Raw genomic sequence first — 25,541 nt, forward strand, 5'->3', positions numbered from 1 at the left:
GGAGAGTACGCTACAGACTTATAAAGAGGGAGCACCGGTGCACGCAGAAGACAGGCTAAGAAGAGGAGGATATTGAGGGTTGGAAACCTTGAAAAGGTACGGGAAAGAAACTGCTTGAAGACCCAAAGTCAACCATATGAGAGCATGTTATTGTTTGTTGTGGAATTGTGTCATGTGGAGTGGATTCATGTTGTGGAATTATGTGCCATGGGGTGCAGTGGAATTATGTGGATAGTAATTATGTGGTTTTTAGTGTATTTGAAATTGTATGGTGTGGGATTGTGTTTTATGGAGCGTAAATATGCGGAATGGTATTTTGTGTTGTGTAGTGGTATGTTATGGAATTTAATCATGTGGTGTGTTGTTGAAGTGTGTGGTATGATGTGGTATTTTATAGTGTGGATTGGATGCATGTGGTGTGTTGGGTAAAAGTGTTTTTGAGTTGCATTATGTAATTTTTTGCTGAATTATGTGGTGTGGAATGGAAATGTGTGGAGTGGAATTGTGTTGTGTGGAACTATGTGGTGTTCAGTGAAAATATGCTGTTTGAAATTTTGTGGCATGATGTGGACTGTATTTATGTGGATTGTTGCTATATGGCAGTTGCCAGTGTCCTAGAGTGGAGTGGGAGAAGAAGAATGTTATTGACAGAATTTGGTGGAGTAGACTGTGGTAGAGCGTAGTTGGGTGGGAGGATAGAGTGCTGTAAAGATGAGTAGAGATGAGCAGAGTTCAGTGACAGAGAGTGTCTTAGAGTGCAGTGGCAGATTGAAGTATTGTAGAGTGGCGTGGAATGTGGTGGAAGAGTGTGAAGTGGGTTGGAGTGGATTGGAGGCAGACTAAGTTCTGATACTGCCTTGTGAGATATTTAGCATGCATTTTTAAAAGTACTGTTTCTGTTCTTTTAAATTAAAGTAGAATTTGCTATGCTCCACTAAAACAATACGAACAGTGCAATAGTTGTTTTAAAACTGTCTCCTTATAGAATGATATTGCCTGCTGAGAAGAGATGCAACTGTCCCACTGAAAGTACAGCGATCCTATTGAGTGCAGATTAAGCCCATTAAATACAGGATAGCCATGCTGACAAGTGCCCTTACAGACACATTTACAACACAACACTGTGAAAAAGTGTCCCAGCATCCCAAGTAAAATATGACTGCCCAGCTAAGAAGTGGAACTAGTGCCCATTCTGCCCACTAGCAGTTCTGCTGAGAAGAGCTAGTTCTGTCTGATTTACAGTGTGGCAGCTCTGCTTCCGAGTGCCCTACTTGTAATTCACGCCTATTCTCGTGAGTCTCATGATTTGATTTTGCAGGAGTCAAATATCATTAACTGCTCTCTAAAGAAAGAATGACAGAGTTTAACATTTCACCGTGCCACATTACATACAATAAGGGGGCTTCTGAACTACCTCACAATTTAACAGTATTTCTTTAATAAGTCTGACGTGGGTGTCTAAGCATTGCAAACTGCCCATGAGGATACTAGAAAATGTATTTCCAAAGCTGGTGGATGCCCTCTCAATTTACTGTCATTTAAACTTGATTTGTATCCTGAAATTTAACTGTCACATCATTTTGACACAATAAGTTTACCTTGCTGGTCTTTTTTATGAAAGAACGTGAGGTGGTTTGGAAGGGGGTTGAAGCAAGACATCCTATAAATGGACATATGACCTGTGCCTAGTGCAGCTTGTTCTGAAACTGCTCCTCTGGAATGATTCCCATCAGGGTATGGGCTGTTTGTTTCAGAGCCCCGTGATATATGACAGGTGTTTGCGGCTAAGCCTGTGGTAAACTACAGCTACAAGGGGAACACCTGTAATGTACCCTACTTGTGTCTGAGAGCATAATGAATGTAATTAATGTTATCAGGTCTCCCAGGATCATTTCTACCGGCCTACTAGGAAAGTGTAACTTATACCTCAGTCCCTGGCAGTCATATTTACAATATTATAAACGCATTTGATCGCTTGTGTACTTCATACTTAAACCTTGCTTCTGGTTGGATAAAAAATACAAATCGGACTCATGAGTCATGGCTTTCTTTGTTGCGTTAAATAGGAAGAGCGCAAAATATCATCAGAACCAAAGTTGTAAGAGAGCAGCCTGTGAGTCAAATGTCTTTAAATCTGCACACCAAAACCAGATGTTGCTGTGCAATTGATACTGTTAACAATAGTAGCAATGTCACTTCCTGATGAAAAGAGATCCGATCCTAATATTTTCAGAACAAAAAATGTCCTACTGTCTAGGGGTGGGCGGAATTTGCGAAATCCACTTTCGCAAATTATCGCGAAAATGTTAAAAATTATCGCAAACACGCAGAAATATCGCGAAGATGCGGAAGTATTTTTCCCGCATGTTCGCGAGATTTTCTGCATGGTTGCGGCTCGCCAACTTACCCATCTTGTTTTCAGTTGTCTTGCGGTGCATGATCGCGAGAAGAAAGACGTGATCGCGCGACGCATGACGTCACTGCGTGCGCGAACTGTCGCGAGACAGCGCAAATGGCTAAAATCAATACAACATCTCATGGAGAACGCGACCTGATCAAGAAAACTTGTCAGCGAACGCAGGGATTCAGGTAAGGCGATCGCGCGCGCGCGAGAATGTATTATTTTACAGCGCGAGCAAGAACCAAATTATCGCAAAGCTGCGGAATGCGGAAATTTTGACATTTTCGCGCTTTCCGCGGAACGCGAAAATGTCAAACTATCGCAATTTCCGCGAACGGAACGAAATTTTAGCCCAGGCCTACTACTGTCATGTACATCAACGAAATATGATACGGACATTACAATAGAATAAAAATCGTGGCCAAATCTGTAATGCTAAAATACATACTGCAAAAGGGAGGCGCTTATGTGCCTGGCATTGGATGACGTTGAAACAGCGCCTGCAAATATGCATTTTGCAATGGCATCTGCCTCTTTCCTTCTGCAGCAGCACTTCCAAAAGGGACCAATTTCCAACAACCTTCACATTGTATTTTATGTACGTGATTCACGATGCAAATGGGGCACATACAATCTGATTTCTTCTGTCGGAGCAGCAGCGACTTGCGAGAGTAGGTGGGGAATGCCATGGGGAGATGAGGTGATTTATGGAAACATGCATGAAGCGCAGTGGCCGGAGACTCTGCAAAGAAAGAAAACCAGCAACGGAGAGTTGAATAAAAGGAAACAGCAAGAAAGTTTAATTAAAAACACCATCCCCCCACATTCCCTTACCGCAGCTGAACATGTCTCCTCACCTCTCAAGCCGTCTCCTGCCTACCAGCCCTGTGCTGTGCTCTTCGCTTCATCAATTTTAAAGGTGGACGCCTATGGAGCTGTCCTGGGAAGGGCCACGCCAGGGAACATGGGACTGCTCGGGAAGAAAGTGCCTCCTGTGAGCTGCTACAAGCTAATCTACACCAGCAGCGCTGGCTCCGTGCGTGGCCCTTCTTTTACCAGTGTGCCATTATAGAGGTGCAGCCTGAACAAACAAGTTAGTGTCTGAGAGGGTGTGGTATAACTTACAGAGATGCAGACCGTAGGACTAGCGAACCGGGTTCGAGTCTTGGCGTTGTACGTACAAAAAAAAAATACCGATTGGAAGAAATAAAATTAAACAATGTCGATGGGAAGAAATAAGACTATACAATGGCAATGGACGCCGAAGATGAATACATGAAATAAGATTAAACAATGGCAAAGGTTACCGAAGCTGAACATGCATGACACGAGCATGAAACTATTACAAAAGAGTTCCCCCAAACTAACATTGGCGATCACAGCATAAGCAATCTGTACTTGGCTGGTGTCCTCTGGAGAAATAAGGAAGTGAGGTATCGCTGCCTAAACCAGTTAGGAGGCACCAAAGCAGAGTGACAGTGGACTGAACCAATGGTGAGCAACAGGTGGGAAAAAACTGGTATTACTGATTACAGCAGGTCTTGCAGATTGCGCATGCACTGTAGGCTCGACCTAAAAACGACTTGTGGACCATATTCTGGTCCAAGATCAACTAAATGTTACCTCCTTCTTGGTCCAGCATTTCCCTGCTCCAGCTACACTTATCTCTGCTTCACTACAAGGAACTATTAAAGGTCGTCAAGTTGCAACAAGCAGTAAACAATTTTCAATGAACGTTTTCCACCCTGAGTACATCTCTAAGTACAAGGCAGACATTTTTGTTGCTCGGATATGAATTTACCTTAAAGAGCTGAAAAGACAAGAGGTGTTTGAAAAACAGGGTGAAGTTGGCTTAATTAAACACAGCGGCAGGGAGAGACTCGACAGAATGCATCTGAGGAAAGACTCTTGGTGTACAACGTTTTGGCTGAAATTATATACATCTGTGAGGTACAATAAAGTTATTATAGAGTTATTTCTGCATTCCTAAAAAGCATCTCAGTCATAAATTAATGTGTGGGCATCTGATAACACCACAGAACCTCGTGGAGAGCAAATGTGGGCCAGTGTATATGAGTCCAGATGTCCGACATGAGGAGCGTGTGATCACTGTGTGTGGTGTGCCTGTCGTGTCCTGAATGGCTGAGTGTTTCTATCCGCATGTAGTATCTAGCTTTGTGGTATTTTGGGGAAATGCGAGCCTTTGGCCAAGTGTGTTTTATTGGGGCTATTTCCTTGGACCTGTTTGTGGTGCAACTATCTATCTGTGGAATAAATCAGGGTTTTCCCTGGGCATCAGTTTGTCTTGTGTTTAAGAGAGACCCCACCTGTGACCTGTTATGTGATAGGTGTGGCTGTGGGTCGCAGGGCCTGTCTGACCACATATCTCTGACTCGGGTTCATGGGCAGGTCACCATGGGTAAATCTGACAGCAATGATGCGAAAATAATATGACAGTAACTGGTATCATTTTAATAGACATTTTCAACTTTGGGCGTACTGTTGTCATAGCGTACATCAATATTGTCTTTACTGATATTATGCATTTCTAAATCATAGCGTACATTAACATTGCTTTTACTGGTAACAACATTCTCATTCATGCATAGATTACGGCATACATTGACATTGCTTTTATTGGTATTGCTGTTATGGGGTCTGCACATATGATATTCGTTGACATCGTACTTAACTATCGCAACATTTTGAACTGAGTTAATATAACTAAATGTTATCTACTGTTGTTCCTCGTAGACCATGAATTACTCATCCTAAGGCGGTCAGCTACCCACAAGCTCTCACTCCTCAAGTAGGGTTTTCTATAGTCAGAAACCCCAGCAGCCTTTAATCCTAGCAATCCTTCAATAACTATCATCCAGAACTTCCAACAAGGCTGGCTCTGCAAGCTTAATGAAGCTGTCAAGAGTGAGTTACATCCGGACAACTTGGAGCTGGCTGGCTGCCGCTTCAAGGTGAGATAGTAAGAAATAAATTGTGCATCAACTCTGCACACCAATTAATTAAAGTGATAGACTTATGAGTCTCCATTCTGTATTGGGCTTGCTAAAGTCACACAAAATCCAGAGGTGATTTCTTTATTTGTACTAATGACTTTTTCTGCCTACTGGAAACATGATGAACAATAGCATCATCAAAGCCAGGCTACATTGAGCTCTACACACCAGGACTGATAAGAAAGGCTGTGATAATGTTGATCTAGCTATCTACATTACAGCTACTAAAGAAAGCAAAATAAATAGAATTAATACTTCTAATTGCTCTCTGTTAGCGTTTTTAATTGAAAATTGGGATTTCGTCTTGCAGGTCATTAATTAATGTTTACATCAACCCATCATCTAAAGGCAAAAAACAAATCATAAACGATATTGATGCTTCTTTGATGGATTTGAAACTTACATACAGTGATATTCTTTGGATAATCACTGGTGACTTCACTTCTAATCTCAACTCCAACACAACAAGAGGCATTCAATATACAGAAGATGTCTTTTCGGGGATATTGCAGCAAGAAACCAGATTTCAGAGAGAGGACTCAGCAGCAGCATCTTCTTTGACCTTCCTAAACAGTCTGAATCTTCAAGCCCTAAATAATTGACTTCTAACTGATCTCCCAATGCTTTACACACACAACACAACAGCCTTGCAGTTCTGGACTGCACCTTTGGGCCCCTGCAGCTATTCTCCAATATGACCTATTTTAATATCATGAAACAAACTGAAAGTACCCACTATCCACAAGTATTAGGCATTATAAATACAAACACAAAACTGTAAAATGTGTCAGCAGTTGGTCTTAGTGAAGGCCAGGAAACCCTGAAGAGAATAAGCTGGGAGAGGCATATTGCGCTGTCCAGTCCTCCACTGGATTCTGACACCATAATAGCCTGGGATTGGATACAGAAGCAGCTGATTGAAGCCCTCTACTCGCAATGGGGTGCTGAAGGGGAGCACACCATCATCCACAAACAAACACATTTCTGGTGATCCAAAACCCTGTGGAGTAAAAGGGCTAGATTAAAAAGGCCGGTCAGATTACTAAATAAAAGTCCTGCGGATGCCTCCAAGCCACAGAAGGTTAAAGAACTACGAATGGGAAACAAAAGAGTTATTTGGGATGCAAAAAGAGCAAGAAAGATGAAGACTGTCTGACTTGCTGTCACAAAAATCAAACGAAATTCTGTCAGTTAACCTATAGGGAAAATAAGGCATGGCAATAATGACCCACGTTAAGCATGGGTAATCAGTATTGTTGCATTTCCGGAAGCCCAACAACCTTATGTAAGGGGTGCACCAGTATATATTTAAACATGTCTCCAAGTACACCACAGTGCAGTCTCCAAAAAGTGAAAGAATCTATCAGGAAGAGTAGAACTGACTGCGTCCTGGGTGCTCATGGCCGGCTAGCTGCCCTTAGCAAATCTGACAGCGAGTCCCATGTTACTATGGTTCATTGTCTACTCTCTCACTGCCTGGCCACAGTGACTTTTCTGGTTTCCTGGTGTGGCTAAATATTACAACCAGTATTTAAAAAAGGCTCTACCTCGAACTCAAGCTACTACTGGCTAATAGCACTGCTAGAGGCGGAGACAAGGTGCATTGCAAATGTCCTGTTGAAATATCTGGAGGCTTGAGCGGGCAATCTCAATTTAATTCCTTTAGACAAATCAGGTTTGCACACTGCGGGAGGGCAGGAGGGGTGGGGACACTGTTGACAACTTTGTGTCCTTAGCCATGCTGATCAAGAAGTCAATCATTGAGAGAATATTTGTTGATTTCAGTGCAGCGATTGACCCAGTCAACATTAATCATCTATGGAAAGAATTGGACTATTTGCACAGTCTTTGTCATTTTCTTCGGGCTATACCTGTAGTTCTTAACCTTCTGACTTCTGTAGACCACCCCCCCACTTAATCATTACTTAAGTCCAGGGACTCCCACTGAATAATAAATGGAATCTGGGGACCCCCACTGAGTCATCACTGGAAACTGGGGACCCCAGCCTAAGCAGTTTTGATGATTTGAACCACAAAACAAGATGATGAAATATGTTAACTCTCAAATATAAAAAGTATGTTAATTCACAAATATATTAAAAAAAAACACTATCTTAATTTTAATTGGAAGGCTGGGGCTTTTCTAATGAAGGTAACCCATCGTCCATACTATATTCTTTTCAAATCACTTCCATGTCCGACAAATCAATCTGAGGGTACCAACTCAACTTTTTCCCACCAATTGTCAATTTAACATTTTGCTTCTTTATTTCTATACACTTAAACTATTAATATTATTTAATTTTCTAGGCGGTTGCAGAGCCCCTGAGTAGGCTTCGTGGACCCCCAGGGGTCCCTGGACCACAGGTTATGAACCACTGGGCTATACAGCTGCTTTACTCAGCCACCTGGGTGAAGGTTAATCTTGGTACACACCAGTCACTTTCCTCCAAAATTTACGTAAGCTATAAACAAGGATGTGCCCTCTAACCCCGTTGTTTAACCTGTATGTTGCCAACTGCAGTTCTCAATTTGAAGCTAGTGAGAACCTGCCACCAAAAATAGACTCTCAATCACTATTCTTCAGTATTCCGAAGACGTTGCGTTATTAAATTATACAAGGGTAGGCATCATACTTAAATTTTATGTCTGTCAATTTCGAGAAACCAAAATTGCTGCAATTGTTGTGTTCAACAGTGTACATAGGTCATGCTCAGGGTACCTCGAAAACCAGACAGTTTAAAAGCTCTCAACATACAAATATTTAGGAGTCTGGTCCAAAAAAGAGGTGGTCATTGTCAACTTCTGAATTCGCTGGAAGTTGGCGTCACCATTATGCTTAGCTTTCCATGATTTGGGAGTTGCAAGGGCCAAGTTAAATTCATCACTTTGTAGTTGGAGTGGAGACTTTTCCTGGCAATTTTGTTTCATTCTTTAAATCTCGCAGTGTAAAATATAAAGGCTGCTGCTCAGGCTCCCACAAAACTCTTCCCAGTCCCAAATCCGAAAGGAACTTGGCCTATTGGATCAACACTTGGCACCTAAATATCAGTTTCTTAACTATTTTTTAAAATTAGAAAATCGATTTTTTTTTATATTTGGTCTGAAATTAACTCTGAGCCTTACATAGCAAAACAAGCATTGGCATAGCCAATAGGTCTCGCCTTTGGGACCTTATAAGTGTTTAGCCATGCAACAGTTGATGTTGTTGCACCAAGGATATTGTGCTGGATAACTAAACCCTTATAAGGTCCCAACGGCGAGACCTATTGGCTATGCCAATGCTTGTTTTCCTTCTAGGGAATTTGTTCCTGGTACACTTGTGTGGCCGATGAGAGTGGTGAAATCGAACCGTGAGGTAAGTAGCTTGTGTTAATTTGTTCTGAGCATCCTGGGGAGGCGGTGCATTGGAAGCACCAGGGTAGAGTGTGGTTTGAGCTGCGAGGGCAGGAAATGTTGGCTGGGGCGTACCTTCATTTTTTAATAAGGTAAAGGGAATGAATGCAGGACATGCGAGAATGACATGGTTAATACATAGAAGGATGGTGCTAAACAAAACAGCACAGGAACTGAAGAATCAAGCAAAAAAAAAAACAGTTTATAAGTAGGTTCTTTATGGTTCTGCGGGAAGAGCTCTGAGAAGGCAGGCATAATAAATGTAGCAGAAGTTTGTTTGTGAGCTACTGCAGAAAACCTGCAATTGCAGAGGTCGGTGCATTTGGCGTGACAAACAGTTTGAAGAAGGAAATGCAGATTTTAGGGTCTTTTCAGGGCTCTTGAAATTGATCTAATCCAGTGTGCAGCCAGTTCTGGAGAAAGTGGAGATCTGGTTGTGTTAGTCTCCGCCTCTTTTCCAGGGTCTGCGATCACACAGCCAGCAGTACTCTTTACTCGTTATTTACAGTTTGCAGAGAATAAGTGATCCTACAAGCATCTTAAGGAGTTTTTTTAGCCGAGGTGGAAGTTGTGATAATAGCCTTCCTGTTAAATGCTCATCTTTGTAATTTTTACTTTAGTTTTTAAAGAAGGTAGTATTCGAAGGCATAACAAACAAAGATCAGCTAGAGCGATTTTAATGGCACATTCTCCTCGCTTTATAGAATATTAAGATGTGCAATAGTTCTTTTTTAGGTGGCATATTTGTTTCATAATGTTGGCTTGAATTTGATAAGTAGTCAGCAAAACGGATAAAATTCACAATTTAAACGTTACACTGCTTTTGTACCAGACAACGTTGCCAGCATAATAATTTTTTTTTACCTCCTACGGCTCTCACGAAAACGTGCTTACGGACAATTAAGAAGGATAATGGCTATAATGAGCTGATTTATTTTCACATTAAACAAGTATTGGCCGCGCGAGTTGTGGCACAGGGAGCCCTGTGTACAGCTCTCCACGGAAAGAAGCAAACAATGGTTGTGGGAGGAAGCGGCTGCATTGGAGTGAATCCAAAGCTGCTTCCCGGGATCCCAGCGCCAGACATGACAGTGAGACAGAGCAAGCTATATAATGTGGGAGCGTCGTAGAGACAGACAGGGAAAGAACGAAATGGAAACAAGCATTGGCCGCGCGCGTGCGTGTGCGCGCAGTCAGCTCTTTTTCAAAGCACATACTCGTGCTTGTGGCACGCCCCCGTGTGCTCCCGCAAGGCGTATGCCGCCACAAGCACGAGTATGTGCTTTGAAAAAGAGCTGAACGACGGCTAAAGGTCTCCTAAGTAGCGCATGCGTGCTGCATAGGCGAGACCTAAAAAAACAGGCATACTCATTTAAGTTCTGTCTTAACAGCGCTGCAGGCACACGGACTGTGTTAATCTGAAATTTGTTCTCCATATTGTTCTCCATATTCTAAAGGTCAGTCAACAATTTATCCAGTCTGTTATCAACTAAAACTAATGTTGCTACGTTTTGGCTTTACTCCAACCCAACCCTAGATTTTCTCCCCACTACGGCTCGAGCACAGCAAGAATGCAGACTCTGTAAATAAAAAACTGAAACACTGCTGAACTTGATTTGGAACTGATTTGCTTTCATTATAGAACGTGGATACATGTCTTTTTCAACTACATACTCACTTGTCACCTCTCTGTCATCTTCTGTGTGAAAATAAAACACCCACAAGTAGTAACATGAGTTGCATAATTCATGACCTGTGCGGAAACTCTCTTACAGAATCCACCGCTTTAACAACTTTTCGTAGAGCTAGAACCATGGTCACTTATGCCCCAGTTACTTACTGGTAATCTTCATTACTCCGAGTGCAGTCTTCCTCGCCACATGACTAATCTAGTGAGCTTCAGCTTCCCAACAGAACTCCCCAAGCAAATTAGGTCTCTAGTCCTCCCATCCCTCCCTAACATGGCCAATCTCCTTTACCCCTGACCTAGTACAAGAGAAGGCCTGACCCACCCCACTTCCTGTTCAAGTGCCAAGCCTCAGTACCCAACAACATGAAGCCGATAGCCAAACAGGGAAGGGATGGAAACTCATGTGGCGAGGAAGACTACACTCGGAGCAATGAAGTTTACCGGTAAGTAATCAGGGCATTACCTCCTAAGTCTTCCTCGCAACATGACCAACGTAGTGAGCATATACCAAAACCAACCGGTTGCATGGTCACCAAAAACCACAGATCAAAAAGTGTGGCAAAAACAAATTTTAATCCAAACATCAAACAGAGGAAAAACAAACAGATGCCCAACAAGCAGCGGGCAGTCAATCGCGAATATGCGATGTTACCTCGCATGCATTTTTAAGCATGCCATTACAACGCGGTCATTACAACGACCGCGTTGTAACAGCGTATGCCATTACTCCACAAGTCGGACCAACGACTTGCTTTGGGGGGGTGGCTCTGGATGTTGGAATAGTATATCTTACTATTCCAAGGTGCTGCATTTTAAATCCAACACTTTCTGACCCCGAGAACAAGTTGTTGTTCTGACTTGCGGAGTAATGGCATGAGTTGTAGCAACATGGTTGTTGTAACAACCGCATTGTAATGGCATGCAGTATGCCAGTTTTGTGGTAAACAATGTTTACCATCAATTGCAGGCAGAGCCAGCATGCAGACCAGCATCAGCAAAACCCCAGCAGATGCCCAACTGTCAGACAGCAGTCAGTCACAGGCAAAGCCAGCATGCAGACCAGTGTCAGCAAAACCCCCGGCAGATGAACCATCTGATAGTGGTCCATGAACATGTGAGGAGAGGCACATGTCGTGGCCCTACAATTATCCTTAATTGAGCACCTTTGAAAGAAGCCCAAGAGACAGAAATACTACAGGTTGACCTCCTCTGTATCCTGGCTAACACCTCTGACCCCTGCGACCCGTAGGACAGAAGGATCGTCTCCTTAATCCACCTACTCAAGGTGGAAAGTGAAGGCTTAAGACCAGAAAGGGCCAAAAGTGACAGACAGACTATACCATTTGCAAAACCCCAAGTTCCTCTCCAGATACCTCAGCACCGCTCTTCTGACATCCAATAGGGCGAAACCAGCATCCAATCCAGACAAAGGCACCGGAGAAAAGGTGGGCAGAACAGCCTCCTTGGATCTATTGGTAACAGATGGGGACCTTGGGCAAAAATTTAGGATTGGGGCTCTGAACAATGCGATCTGGCACTACTTGCCATGCTTCTGGACAGAAGCGGAGCAGTAAAGCATTGACCTGTGCCACAAATAAGTCCACCATTGGACACCCAAACCTTGTATGCAACACAAGGAACACACCTCTATCGACAGAGACATCGAATTCATGGGGGGAATAACCCTGGTCAGGTGGTCCGCCGTACAATTCTCCCTTCCTGAGAGATACACCGCCCTCAGAGACAACACAGTACTCTCCACCCAGGTCAGAATCGCTTGAGCCAGGTGACACAAGGACTGAACCCTGCTTTACCCCTGGTAATTGAGGTAACTCATCACAATCTGATTTTCTGTCATGATACCCCCAGTGGACTGACACAAATTCCCGACAAGCCATCTGAACTGCCTTCAGTTCCCTGAAGTTGGAAGAACAACTAGCCTGCAGGTGATCCCACAGACCCTGCACAGACCAAGAATCCAATGCTGCCCCCAGCCCAATTTGCTGGCATCCATTGTCATCACCCGGGAGGAGGACACTTGAAAAGGAAGACCCTTGTCAGATTGGTCTCCTCCATCCACTAACCCAGGACGATCCGAATCTGAGGGTACACCACCACCTGAAGATCGTAATTGGCAGAACAAGGTGACCAGTGGGACAGGAGATGGTTCACCAACCGGTATAGGTGCAACTGAGACCACTGCAACACATTGATCGCTGCAGACATCAAACACTGTAACCACAACCACAAATGCGTGGGGACTGAATCCAGAGCGATCAGACCACCTAGGTCCCTCCTCAAGGTTGCCCTCCCCTCTGCCGGCAAAAACACCAGTCCCATGACCATTTCCAGGTGACCCCCAATGAACACCAAGTCCTGGGTGGGGACCAGATGTGACTTCTTGTGGTTGTTCAGGAAGCTGTGGCTCCGTACAGGAAGCATCACTTTGGAAAAAGAAGAAGCAGAAGTCAGCTAGTCATCAAGGTACAGGAACACCTAACTCCCCTCCCAATGGATGACCCCAACCAAGGGGTCCAAGGCTTTTGTAAAGATCCTCGGGGCAGAGGACTAACCAAAGTGCAATACCTGGAACAGAAAATGCTCAGGCCCCACACAGAACCTGAGGAACTGCTGGGATGCCGAATGAATTTGCACTTGCAGATAGGCATCAAGCAGATCCAAGGATGCCAGCACATCCCTCTGAACCAGTAAAGGAAGGATCTCCTGCTAAGACAACATCTTAAACCTAACATGAGGGACAAAATAGTTTACCCTTTTTAAACTCAGCACAGGATAGAAGTCTCTCAGACGCCTTCCTTACCAGGAAAAGGATCGAGTAGACACCTTGACCCATCTGACAGGCGGGAACTAGATGAAAGGCCCCTTTTTCGAGAAGATCACGAATAACTGCCAAAGAGCCTCCCTCTTTGCAGCAGCCAATGGTAAAGGAGTGTGAACAAAAATCTCTGGGGGCGGAGAATCGCAAACAATCGTGTAGCCCTCCCTGACAATCTGTATGGCCCACTGGTCAGAGACTGACCTTTCCCAAGTCTCCACAAAATTCAACAACCGACCCCCCCACAGGGTGCTGACCAACGTGGCCCTTCGGATAGTCAGGACTTTGAAGAGGGGTTGGAACCACCATCCGACTGCTGAGAATAGGCTTTGTGGGAGAAAGGGTCACGCCAGCCTCCTCCCTTCCCCAGAAAGGGCAGGCTCTCCCTAGAAGCAGAAGATTAACCAAAGACCCTATTGGAGCCAAAGAATCTACTCCTAAAAGGGCAATGGCAGCCAACAGTTTCCTATCTTCTGCTGATTTCTTTACCATCTCCTCTGAGGGAGTGCCAAACAGTTTATCTCTGGAAAAAGGAATCTTCATCAGAAGAGACTTCTGCACCGCCTCAGTCTTTCAGTGGCGCAACCAGACTTTGTGCCTGACCTGAATAGCTGAACCCCCAGAAGCAGCCGTGGCCCCCAAGGTATCAAAAGAAATGTCTGACAACTTACTTGTCTTCTGTTCCATGACCAAAAGGGTAGGCATGATGTCTGCCCCCTGCTCCATACGTTCATCAAGAGACTGATAGTCCTTCAAAAGAGACTGAATGGTGTAGGAGAGATAAGCAGAGGCTCTAATGGAGAATATGGCCACGGCCACCTCCACCTTTTTGTCAACTGGGTCCTAAGGAGAGGCATCCTCCGACATGATGGACCCCTGAGAAGACAACCTAGCCATCAGAGAATCTACCTTCACTGTGGTGGAAAAGTCATTAGCAAAGTCCTGAATGGCATAGTGCTTAGCGAAATAGTGCAGGAAAGACTGCTTGTCCACCTCCTGCCACTCATTATCAATCACCTTCCTGATCGATGGGTGCAAGGAACTCAGGCTCGTGCTTCTAGTATTGCATGAAAAAATACTCTGAATCATCCTCCACCTAGGGCACAGAAAATGTCAGGTTATCCTTGATATTCTGCAGGACCTCGTTCAGTTCCTGTCCCTGCACATATCTTCCCCGGAGATCAGCCTCCTTCCTCTCAGCCTCAGCACTGGTGGAAGACTCAACACCCTGCTTCTTTGGAGAAGGGGCCTCACACTCCTTAAATGCTGCAGCCACAGCAGTCTGGATCATTTGCTGGATGTCTTGAAAAAATTAGAGGGACCCTTTGTGCTCCAAGGGACTAGGGTTCAATTTAGAAAAATAGCTAAATATCCTCTGGTTGGCAAATACTGAGAGAACTCTTACTCATTTACTCACCTAAATCACACACATTCAATCGTGGGGGATACAGTACCAATTGAAAAAGCAGTGTGCCAGTACACAAGAAAAATATTGGGAATATTATGTATCGATTTATTAAAAGCATATAAAACAATTGTAACAAATTAAAAAACAGTTAATCATACAAAGTATAAATATGTTCAAATAAAAAACAATTAGACAAGAGTATTAAAAAGACACTACACTTTGTCCTAAAGTGACTATATCCATATGAGGTAATATTGGGGATGGACCCTGATGTACAAAAGACAATCAATATCTAGTGTGGCAGCCCATTGTACGAATTATAGTTATGGTGTTGACGAGTTTCGATGGTATTATCTTGATTTAAACCATCTTTATCAAGACTACAGATATTACTCTCTGATGATATCTTAAAAAGTGGCTTGACCAAAGTGCAAAAGTCACTTCTATCCTGAAACTCCTTGTCGGGGAATATAAAATGCTTCTCCCAACACCATAGAATGTTTAAAAAAAAAAACTTGTATAAGGACCAATACAAAATGCCGATTTGAACAACAGCTAGCCTCACTGTCCTTCTTCCGTCATGGAATCTCCAGCACCAATAGGGGATAACCTCCAATGTTGGTATAATGCTGCCTACTTAGGCCTGAATAATATATCACAGGGCTCCTATATACCCTTCATTTAATAGGGTCTTAAGTCCTTAAGTATAGCGGCGCCACTCCGCATCTGTCCGCTGCTGTTTCTCAATAATCTCAATTATCCCCTATTGGTGCTGGAGGAACAGACCTACACTAGCAGGAGATCCGCTAAAGACCAGCATGAGAATGGCCCTACAATATTTATCACAGTAATCTAACCTGGTATTAGCCTGTTTATAATTAATCATCATGTAGTAATCTGCATACATCAGGTTATGCTGTAGAAATCTTTATTAGTAACAAGCTCCTTTGACAGGTCCTCAGCAAGTAAACACCATGACACAGCATCAGCTCCTAACCAGCTCCTCTATCCTCTCCAACATTCCAAACCTCCCTTCTCATAAACATGGAGTAGCCAACAGCAAAGAAAGAACATTATACTATTTTGCATTCCTTAAAAACAAATGCTGCAAATAAAATAAAAATGCACTGCAATGAACATGAATTTCTACACTTCCCCTCTTTTTACAAAACAATAAGAAATCTATTTACATTCATTTCCTTCTAAATTGTTCACAGTCATACACTTATAAATCCTCTGCACAGTATGTATTACTTATCCCTCTATTCTCTTCCTCAGATTCATCAGCTATTAATTCGGATGAAAATGATGAGTCACGAATAGGCAATTCTTTGATTTTCAAAATCAATTCTTATGATGTCTAATCATTATTTATTAATTGGTACTACTTTGCACCCAGGAGCCTGTTTTCCATCAACATTACAATGTCTTGCTATTATTAGCTAGTTGTATTACACCTTTAATTACTCTTTTTCCGTTTCCAAGATACCATTACCACTGGGATGGTAAAGTGTTGTACATTTCTGTTAAATACCAGCATGCTACAAAAAATTCCTCATCTTTTCAGATTTGAATTATACACCATTAACCGTAAGGTTACATGCAGGGCATCCTTCTCTTTAATACTTTGTTTAAGAATTTGATTACATTTCTTGTATCTACTGTATTTAATAAGCACAATTAAATTAGTCTTGGAAACATATCAACGAACGTGATAATGTATTTGCTACTATTATCATGCCAAGTTATAGGACCCATTATATCCAGAGCTATCTCTTTGCTGGGTTGATCAAGAGAGCTCAAGGGTGGGTTTAATGTTTTTGCGACTTATCTGCTCTCTCACACTGAATGCAAAACCTGACCATTCTTTCTGTTTCAAGGTCAATTACTTGAATATAGATCCTTTACATTGCACTTAGTGCGAATAATACCTGAATGTCTTTTACAACGAAGGGAAATCATTTTTTCTCTAATGCCAGGGAATTTCTTTATCATCCTTCAGTATGAGTAATTCTTCTGCACTCCTGCTCTTCCCAAACTAATCTCAAATTCTCTTTTAAATTTACTTTATTCATTTTTTTCCAACCAGTAGTCACTCTTTTACTTCCTTCAATACATCAACTTTTCTATACACTCCTATAATTTCTTCCTTATCAAAGTTATTCTGCACTGGCAATTTGGAACACTCCTGCTGTGCAATACTTATTCCATGGATCTCTATCGATATCTGTAAGAGGTAAAGCCTTCTTAATAAAAAATCTGCGATAACTTTCTTTGCTCCATGAGCATACAGGACATCATAGCTAAAACTACATAACCTCATAGAAATTCTGGCAATTCATGCAGCAGCTCTAAACAATCTTTTTGTGGTCAACAGTTGTGTTAAATGCTTATGATCACACCTTAGAATAAAGTTTCTTCCTCACAAAAGTTTTAAAACATATTCTAGTGCCCACATACGTTAATGTCTCTCTCTCTCAAAAACAGAATACTTTTCATCAGTTAGTGAACGCAAACCATTCTCATTTATTTTAGAAAGTACACCATCTAAGCCTTTGTAACACGCATCACTTGTTACAAAAGTAGTGGCAGAAGGATCAAAACCTTGCAAATTTAGTGCTTTACTAATGCCATTCCAGATTTCAATAAAGGGCTTTTGGAATTCATCTGACCTTTCAAACTTTGACTTCACTTTCATTAATGCCCTCATGGCATATGTCCTTACTGCGAAGTTCTCGACAAACTTTTTAAATTACATTGTGCCAAACCCAGAAATGATCTAAGATCATCCTTTGATTGTGATGAAGGAGGTATAATAATAGCTTCAATTAGTTTTTCTTTAGATCTGGTACATTTGTCACTTATATCATGACTCAATTAAGTAATTTCTCTCTCAGCAAATGTGCATTTGGTAATTTCTGAAGTTAAGCCCTTATTTTTTAGGCCTTCCAAAAGACTTCTTAATCTGCCATTATGTTCTTTTTTGCGGTATGTTATGATAAAATATCATCCTGATAAAATAGGCATATCACCAAATATCTCCTTCATAAGCCTTTGAAAAACTGCAGGGGCAGGTTCCACTCCACAAGGCATAAGTTGAAACTGAAAACAACCAAAAGGAGTGAAAAAACACTGTTTCGTGATATGCGGAAGATAGATCAATGGTGGAAAACCACTTGGCATATCTGGTAAATGAAAGCATCTCATCAATTCTTGTCTATGGAAATTAATTTACTATAATGTTGTTAATGAAGCATCTTTGGTAAACACACAAACAGATTTTCCGATTGGCTTGCCTAGCGACAACCACAGCAGAAATCCATCCTGATGTTTAAATTGTTTCAATAAGGTGGGCTTCTTGTAATTTCTTAAGCTTTCCTTTACCATCATCCCTAACAATAGGAGTAATATTACATGTTTTGTGTATCTTAGGAACCACATTAGCTTTACCTCTGACTGGACCTGCAAAATCTGTCAGTTTTCCAATTTTACCATTAAAACATTAGGAACATCCTTTAAAACCTATTCTTTGATATTTTCTCTGCCACAAGCAACCAAAACTTGTTCAAGACTGCTACGGTCTAAAATATTGTCCAAGGCTCTCTGATCATTCCAGCCTAAAACTGATGGTCTATCAACAGTAATATATAATTTGCAAACAGCCTGCCTGTTATTAAACTTGAGAATAAGCTGTCCAAAACCAAGCACATCAGATTTATCACCAGTATAGTTTTCTTGATTAATATCCGTTGGTTCCAAATGTGATCCTATGACTTGTACACAGTTCTTCCCTCATACTGACCAGGGAATGATTGTATACAGTAATCCTGAATCAGCAGCAACCTGTAAGTAATCCCCATCAAATGGCACCCAACTGAATGGTTTGTTTCTTTCATTGCTATCGATGTTTAATGCCATTCTTGTTTCTTTAAACTGCATTCCATTATAGTATCTTCTTCTTTCGCTATAAGCAATACATGTTACAGTATTATTTTTCTGATTCTCTTTCTTGTACACCCTTGCGAAATGACCAAATATCCCATATTCCAGACCTTTAGCTGTTTTTGCTGGACACTTATTAACTCTAGCAGAATGGTTTGCACTTCCGCAGTGGTAGCATATTGCTTTCCTTTGATTTTAAATAGGCCTATCGCGAATTACTGGTCTTTGACCATCATGCTCTCCATTCCCCCCATTGTAATTTCCACACATTTTTCCTTCTTAATTTTTTTACACAGAACCAATACTTTCTTTCTGCTCTTGTGGCAACATAGCTTTAACGCAGTGCGCTGAAAGTCCAGTCTTCTTTACCAGCGCAAGTATTTTTTTTAAGCAGGAATCTCCTTTGACTCACAACATCTCTTGCATGCCTTTATTCCTTGCATACATTACTATTTTGTCACGAATTAGTGAATTGTGCAAATTACCAAACCTGCACATCGACATGTTTTTTAAGGAAGAAGCAGTCGCCAGAGGTTTTACTTTTTTCTTGTTTCCTCTGCAACATGCTTTGCAAACTGTGGGAGAAAAATACTCATCTAAATCTAAAATAAAGTTTTTGAAAATATCAGTATCACCAGCACTTTTATCCACTTTCTGCATTTGATTATAAATGCAGAGACCTTCAGATCTGAAATTGAGCATCAAGATTCTTTTTTCTTGTCTGCAGATAAAGCACTGCTATTATCCTCAAGAATAGCAGTTGAGGAAATACTCCGTCCAGTCAATTCATCTAATGTTTTGTTCAAAAGGAGCTGAAAGGATCTCCATGGGGGTGCTAATGTTTAAATTGTATGGTGCAGCGGTCATTTATATCTACTTAGTGCTGGTACGAAAAACAGGTTTATTCTCAACAAATAAGGGAACCAAGCCAAGTTAAAAAAATAAATTCAAGTAAATTTAAGTATCTACACATAATATACTATGATTGAGCCCAATTGCATCTGATAGGTAGAGCAGAGTCACCCAACTGCTTGAAATGTAAAACCACGGAAGGGACATTTCTCCGCACGATTTGGGGGTGTACGCAGATATGGATATACTGGGGAATGCTGCTGAAGGAGCTAGAGCTCATTTTGAAGACGTCGATACCCCGAACCCCATGTTCATTTTGCTGGGCATACCTACAGAGATTGACCTCCCTAGAACAAAATTAACGTTGCTACAATTGGGATTGGTAGTAGCAAAAAGAGACTTGGCAAGGGCGTGGAGGGTTGCATCCAATCCATCACTGGCCGAATGGCGAAGGGGAATGGACATGTACATGCTAGGGGAGAAAATGACTTACAAAGCAAGGGGGTGTCCAAAAAAGTTCTGGAAAATATGGAAGCCATAGTTGGCATATTATGGTCTCACGCTCACAGACTCGCAGTGAATTGGTAGTAGGGTGGGATCTGTGGGGGATGGGAGGGAGAGGGGGTCTTGATAAGAATTATTTTTGTATTATTGGTTACTTATGTGTCAATATCGCTGAAATCTGCTCCAGATGTAATGGTGGAAGAAATAATATGCTTTGAAGATCTGACCTGTTTCTGTAATACAAGTAAGAAAATGCAAATAAATACATTCCCCCCCCAAAAAAATATTCAAGTGTACATTTTTGGGTAGAAAACGATCAACATTGAGCAGAATGCACAATCAATAACTACAATTATTTGCGTTGTGTAAAGTAACTATTGAAATGCTTCCCAAAAGATGGGGGCAAATAGAGTCATGCTGTGTGACCTAATGTGAAGATGTTGAGTGTGATGACCCTTGCTTGGTGGATCACATCAGGACACAACACCTGCAGGCGGTTTCAGAAAATGAAATCAGCTGCAGCGCAGCCAGTGAAACGTAGAGAACCAACGGCCACCAAAGTAACTATTACTGCACAGGTTCTCCTGCACCCAATAGCCAATCGGCATTGAAAACCATTAATTGCAGCAGGGAAATGTTGCTTAACAAAACTCTGTTTTGTTCAACTTTGGTGATAATCAAATTGCCTAAATGCCATAGAGTAGTGTGGGTCATAGAGTTTGCGGTAAATGTGGTGGCCAAGTTCTGTAATAACCTGCACACACTGCCTTTTGTTAGAGGAGTCTTCTTTAAAATTGACAGCCTCCTTCGACAGGCCCTCGGAAAGTCCACAGCGCCACATAGCATCAGCGCTTCACTAGTTCCTCCATCCTCTACCCAAATTCCAACCCTCCCTTATCATTAGCATAAAATAATGAACAGCAAAGGAAGAACATTGTACTATTCTACATTCCTTAAATATAAATGATATGTATAAAATGCGTTGTAATGAACATGAATTACTATGGGTCATTTTACCTCTGATGCCTTGTTTCATCAGTCCAGTCCTCTGATGCCTTGTCTCATCAGTCCAGTCCTCATGCCTTGTCTCATCAGTCCAGTCCTCTGATGCCTTGTCTCATCAGTCCAGTCCTCTGATGCCTTGTCTCATCAGTCCAGTCCTCTGATGCCTTGTCTCATCAGTCCAGTCCTCTGATGCCTTGTCTCATCAGTCCAGTCCTCTGATGCCTTGTTTCATCAGTCCAGTCCTCTGATGCCTTGTCTCATCAGTCCAGTCCTCTGATGCCTTGTTTCATCAGTCCAGTCCTCTGATGCCTTGTCTCATCAGTCCAGTCCTCTGATGCCGTGTCTCATCAGTCCAGTCCTCTGATGCCTTGTCTCATCAGTCCAGTCCTCTGATGCCGTGTCTCATCAGTCCAGTCCTCTGATGCCTTGTCTCATCAGTCCAGTCCTCTGATGCCTTGTCTCATCAGTCCAGTCCTCTGATGCCTTGTCTCATCAGTCCAGTCCTCTGATGCCTTGTCTCATCAGTCCAGTCCTCTGATGCCTTGTTTCATCAGTCCAGTCCTCTGATGCCTTGTCTCATCAGTCCAGTCCTCTGATGCCTTGTCTCATCAGTCCAGTCCTCTGATGCCTTGTCTCATCAGTCCAGTCCTCTGATGCCGTGTCTCATCAGTCCAGTCCTCTGATGCCTTGTCACATCAGTCCAATCGTAGCATATTCTGACTGTGGACATTCCCACTTTCCATCATGACAAAACTCAAATCAAACTTTTTCAGCAGTGGCTCTGTGACCTCGTACTGCCCCTCTACTGGAGCTCTGCACATTGCCTATTTTAGAAAACCCTTTTCTGGCTATGTGGCTCAGTAGAATTCTTGTTCTTTTCTCTTTGTGCTTCTTTATTTCTTCTTCTCGTATTTTGTTTTAATTTCCAATTTGTCTTCACTTGAAGCTTTTATATATGTTATGTTCAGCACCCTCTGCCCTTCCAAGTCAGGATAGCTCTCTCTAAATGTTGAGAATAAAGTTACATCAGTTTAAGAAGACATAATAATGAACGATGGAGGATGGGGCACTGTCACTGGATGAGGAAAGTGAAAGCAGAAGATTAATATTCTCAAGAAGGAAGTCTCTTCTGTTTTTCAGAGTATTCCCAGACCTGTGGTACGAGTGGAGACGGTATTCTTATCTCCTTTTTACTACACTGCACTGTCTACATTGTAAAGTACTGCATGTTTTTTTTATTACAGGTTTTTTTTATTACGTGTGTATAAGCTTGATTTTGTCCTATCAGATTGAGCATTACCTTGAAACGTAAGTGCATAATCTTGAATCTTATATATTTCAACTGAAAACAAAACATTGTGGCCTGCAGGTTTTGTCGACTTTGTCTGCATCGATCATGGATTGTGCTTGGGTCATAAAGGAAAAGGGGAGGGGATGGCAAAAACAAATCCCAAAGTACCAAGCAAGAATAGAGTACGCTTCACATGTTTCTTTTGCAATGCAATGTGCTGTTAGCAATGGACACAGCACATGCTACCTGTTAATTATTGTCTCGCAGTGTATGACAACAACCGTGAAATGTTCACATGCATGAGTCCTAAACAAGCGTGTTCGGCATGCTATTTGAAAAGTGCAAAATAAAAATAATAAACAAAATATAACAGTACAAAGACGAGTCTTTATACATTTCAATCTGTATCTGTTTGGCTCTGGTGTCACCTTTTCTTTATATATATATTCCTAACTGGCTCTATATCTGGCTCTGTCTGTCTCTATCTATCTCTATCCATCTGTCATACATAGACCCTAACAGGTTACAGATTTTTATTCAATAGAGGCTAGAAGAAATGGATCTTGGTGCAAATGCTATAACAAGATGATCCATTAACCTTTTCTTCCTTTTCAGCTTATTGGTGTTAAAGTTCTGTATACCTTATGAATATTTTTTTCATTGCTATTCCTATGTATATCTCCCGTTGTTATATATTTATAGCTCGGTTTTGTTTTTTGTTTTTTTTCAGATAACAATACCTGTTGAATTAACCAAGATTTGTGGTCTAGCCTTTGTGTCCCGTGGATTATCGCCTGTTGTGTGTTTCCACTTCTTTACGCAGTATTTTTTGTTGGTAAGTTTTATTCTCCCTGTATTTGCTTTATTTTGTTTTTTATCTTTAACATTGTAATATGTATTTCTTATTTTTTTAATGTAACTTTGGTTATATATATTAGTATATGGTAGTCCTGTATAGTATTTCTTCCCTTAGGTGTTGCAGCATCCCTACACTTTTTGTGGTGTGCGTTTATTTGCATTCAGTGGTCCTTTCTGCAACTTTGCTTTTAGCCACCTATCTTACTCTTTTAACAAGACTAGGGGTAGTTTCCCCTTCTTTGTTCTTTCTTTTTCTTACTCTCTGTTTATTAATCCGTTATCTTATTTCTTTAAATTTTTTCGTATTATAACTTGTTATTTAACTATGGTTAATTTCTGACACTATTTAGTTTTTAAAGAATTTTAGGATTATAACTTGGAACGTTGAGGGTTTGAAGAATCCTATTAAAAGACAGAGAGGATTATCCCATCTTGCTCGACATAAGGCTCAATTAGTTCTACTACTATCGACTTACCTCTCAGGCACTAATATTGTCAAGTTAAAGAACAATGTGGACTGCTATCCTATGTAATAAATATTTAAGCATACCTCTTATTTTCCAAGAAAAACACTCAGAAAGTAGATGGCATTAAAATAAATTCAAAGTAAATAACATTGATTCATGCACTACGAAATTATGTGGCCCAAATCATACAAGTCCTGAGTTCTGTATTACAGTCTGTAGTAAAATATTTGAATATTCCAATGTTTTTTTTAAAAAAAACTCTTTTTATTGTATATAAAAACATAATAAGGTCACATATGCAAATTTGGGTCATCAAGAAAGCAGGGTTGCCGCAGCACCGGCGACACAAATGACAGTAAAGGACTAGACAGATGAACAATAGTTCTGAGCGTAGGCTAGATTCAGTCCTTGATCTCCAGGCCGGATAGTCGGGCCTGCGGAGGCTCACAGATGTCACCCCTGTAGGTGTTCCAAAGCGACCACACCTCCCCCCACTTTCTGGGGCACCCCCGTGCCGTGTATACTGTCTTCTCCTGCAACATGCACCAATCCATGTCTTTTTGCCAGTCCACCAATTTCGGCAGCCTCGCTGCACCCCACAGACGGGCTATGTTCCTTTTTGCCACCATTTGCCCGAGCGTGACCCAAAGCCTCCCCCGTGTAGATAAGTCCGTGGGTTCCCATTTGTTCAAGATACATCGCTTAGCCTTTGTGCGAAGGTCAACCTCCCACACTTCCCGCATGCAGGACACAACTCGCCTCCAGTACCTCTGCACCCCGGGGCATTCCCACAAGATATGGAAAAAGGAGCCAGTCGCCCCACACCCCCGCCGGCAGAGCCCCTCCCCCCCCCCATCGCCTGAATTCTTGTGCAAGAAACGTATACTCTGTGCAATATTTTAAGCTGCACGAGCCGGAGTCTAGCCGATATCGCTACCTCCCTTGGGGACGCCAGAGCGGTAACCCACTCCTCGTCGTCAATCTCAAGTCCATCAGTCACCCACTTCTCTTTCAGGGAATCGAGTGGATCGGGGGGGTTATTTATCAGTTTTTTGTACGTGAGCGAGATGGCATGCTCCGGCATGTGTCCGTCAAGCAGCTGATCCTCGAGCGGTGAGGCCTGCGGGGGTCGAGTCCCCGGTGGAATGTTCGCTTGGAGGGAGTGTCTAATCTGCAGGTATCTGAAGTACTCTGTAGGCGCCAAGTCGTACTTTTCCTGTAAGTAGGCAAAAGATCTGACCCCCTCGGATCCCCACAGGTCCTTCACCTGGGAGATCCCGATAAGGTCCCAGCTACGGAACCCCTTTGTGTGTCCCAGGCTTCCCAGTCTCTCCGACGCCCACAGGGGGGTGGCCATGGTCAAAGTGTTAGACCTGCCCAGCTTGCGGTGTGCCGCGTGCCATATTTGCACCGAATGCTTCGTCGGTCCGGTGAGCTGAAACTTGCCGGGTTTAGAGTAAAGCGCGACCTCGTAATTCCCCCCCCGAGAGCAACCACCTGTCCATCCCGTAACCCGGGTCGTTCCCAGCACTATACGTCCCCTGATTGATCGCCGAAAGGTGAGCGGCCCAATAGTACTTGCGGATATCCGGGAGGGCTATCCCCCCGTCGTACCATCCCAGCGTGAGTTTCCGCAACGCTATTCTAGGCGCACCCGTCCAAAGGAGGGCTCGCTGCGCCGCCTCTATAGCCACAAAGTAGGAATTGGGCACCAAGTCTGGGTAGTTTTGGAGGGCGTATAAAAATCTAGGGAGTGTCATCATTTTAAAGAGGGCCGCCCGGCCCAGCAGTGACAATGGGAGTCGCTGCCACGAAGTTGAGTCACGTTGGAGCCGTCGCAGTGGCGGCAGTAAATTCTTTTCATACCGGAGATTCTT

The 25,541-nt window shown here is 42.4% G+C and overlaps 1 protein-coding gene across 1 annotated transcript in view; it reads left to right on the forward strand.

Annotated features, from left to right (window-relative positions):
- The window catches only part of LOC146809995 (uncharacterized), a 370,052-nt gene that overhangs the window by 26,305 nt on the left and 318,206 nt on the right, over positions 1 to 25,541 (forward strand). Inside the window, exon 2 of the mRNA XM_085616871.1 lies at positions 23,070 to 23,174. The gene's annotated coding sequence lies outside the window, so the exon portion shown is untranslated. The remainder of the gene's footprint in view (positions 1 to 23,069; positions 23,175 to 25,541) is intronic.

The sequence above is a fragment of the Triturus cristatus genome, chromosome 7 (assembly GCF_964204655.1).
Source record: "Triturus cristatus chromosome 7, aTriCri1.1, whole genome shotgun sequence".
Classification (NCBI taxonomy): domain Eukaryota; kingdom Metazoa; phylum Chordata; class Amphibia; order Caudata; family Salamandridae; genus Triturus; species Triturus cristatus.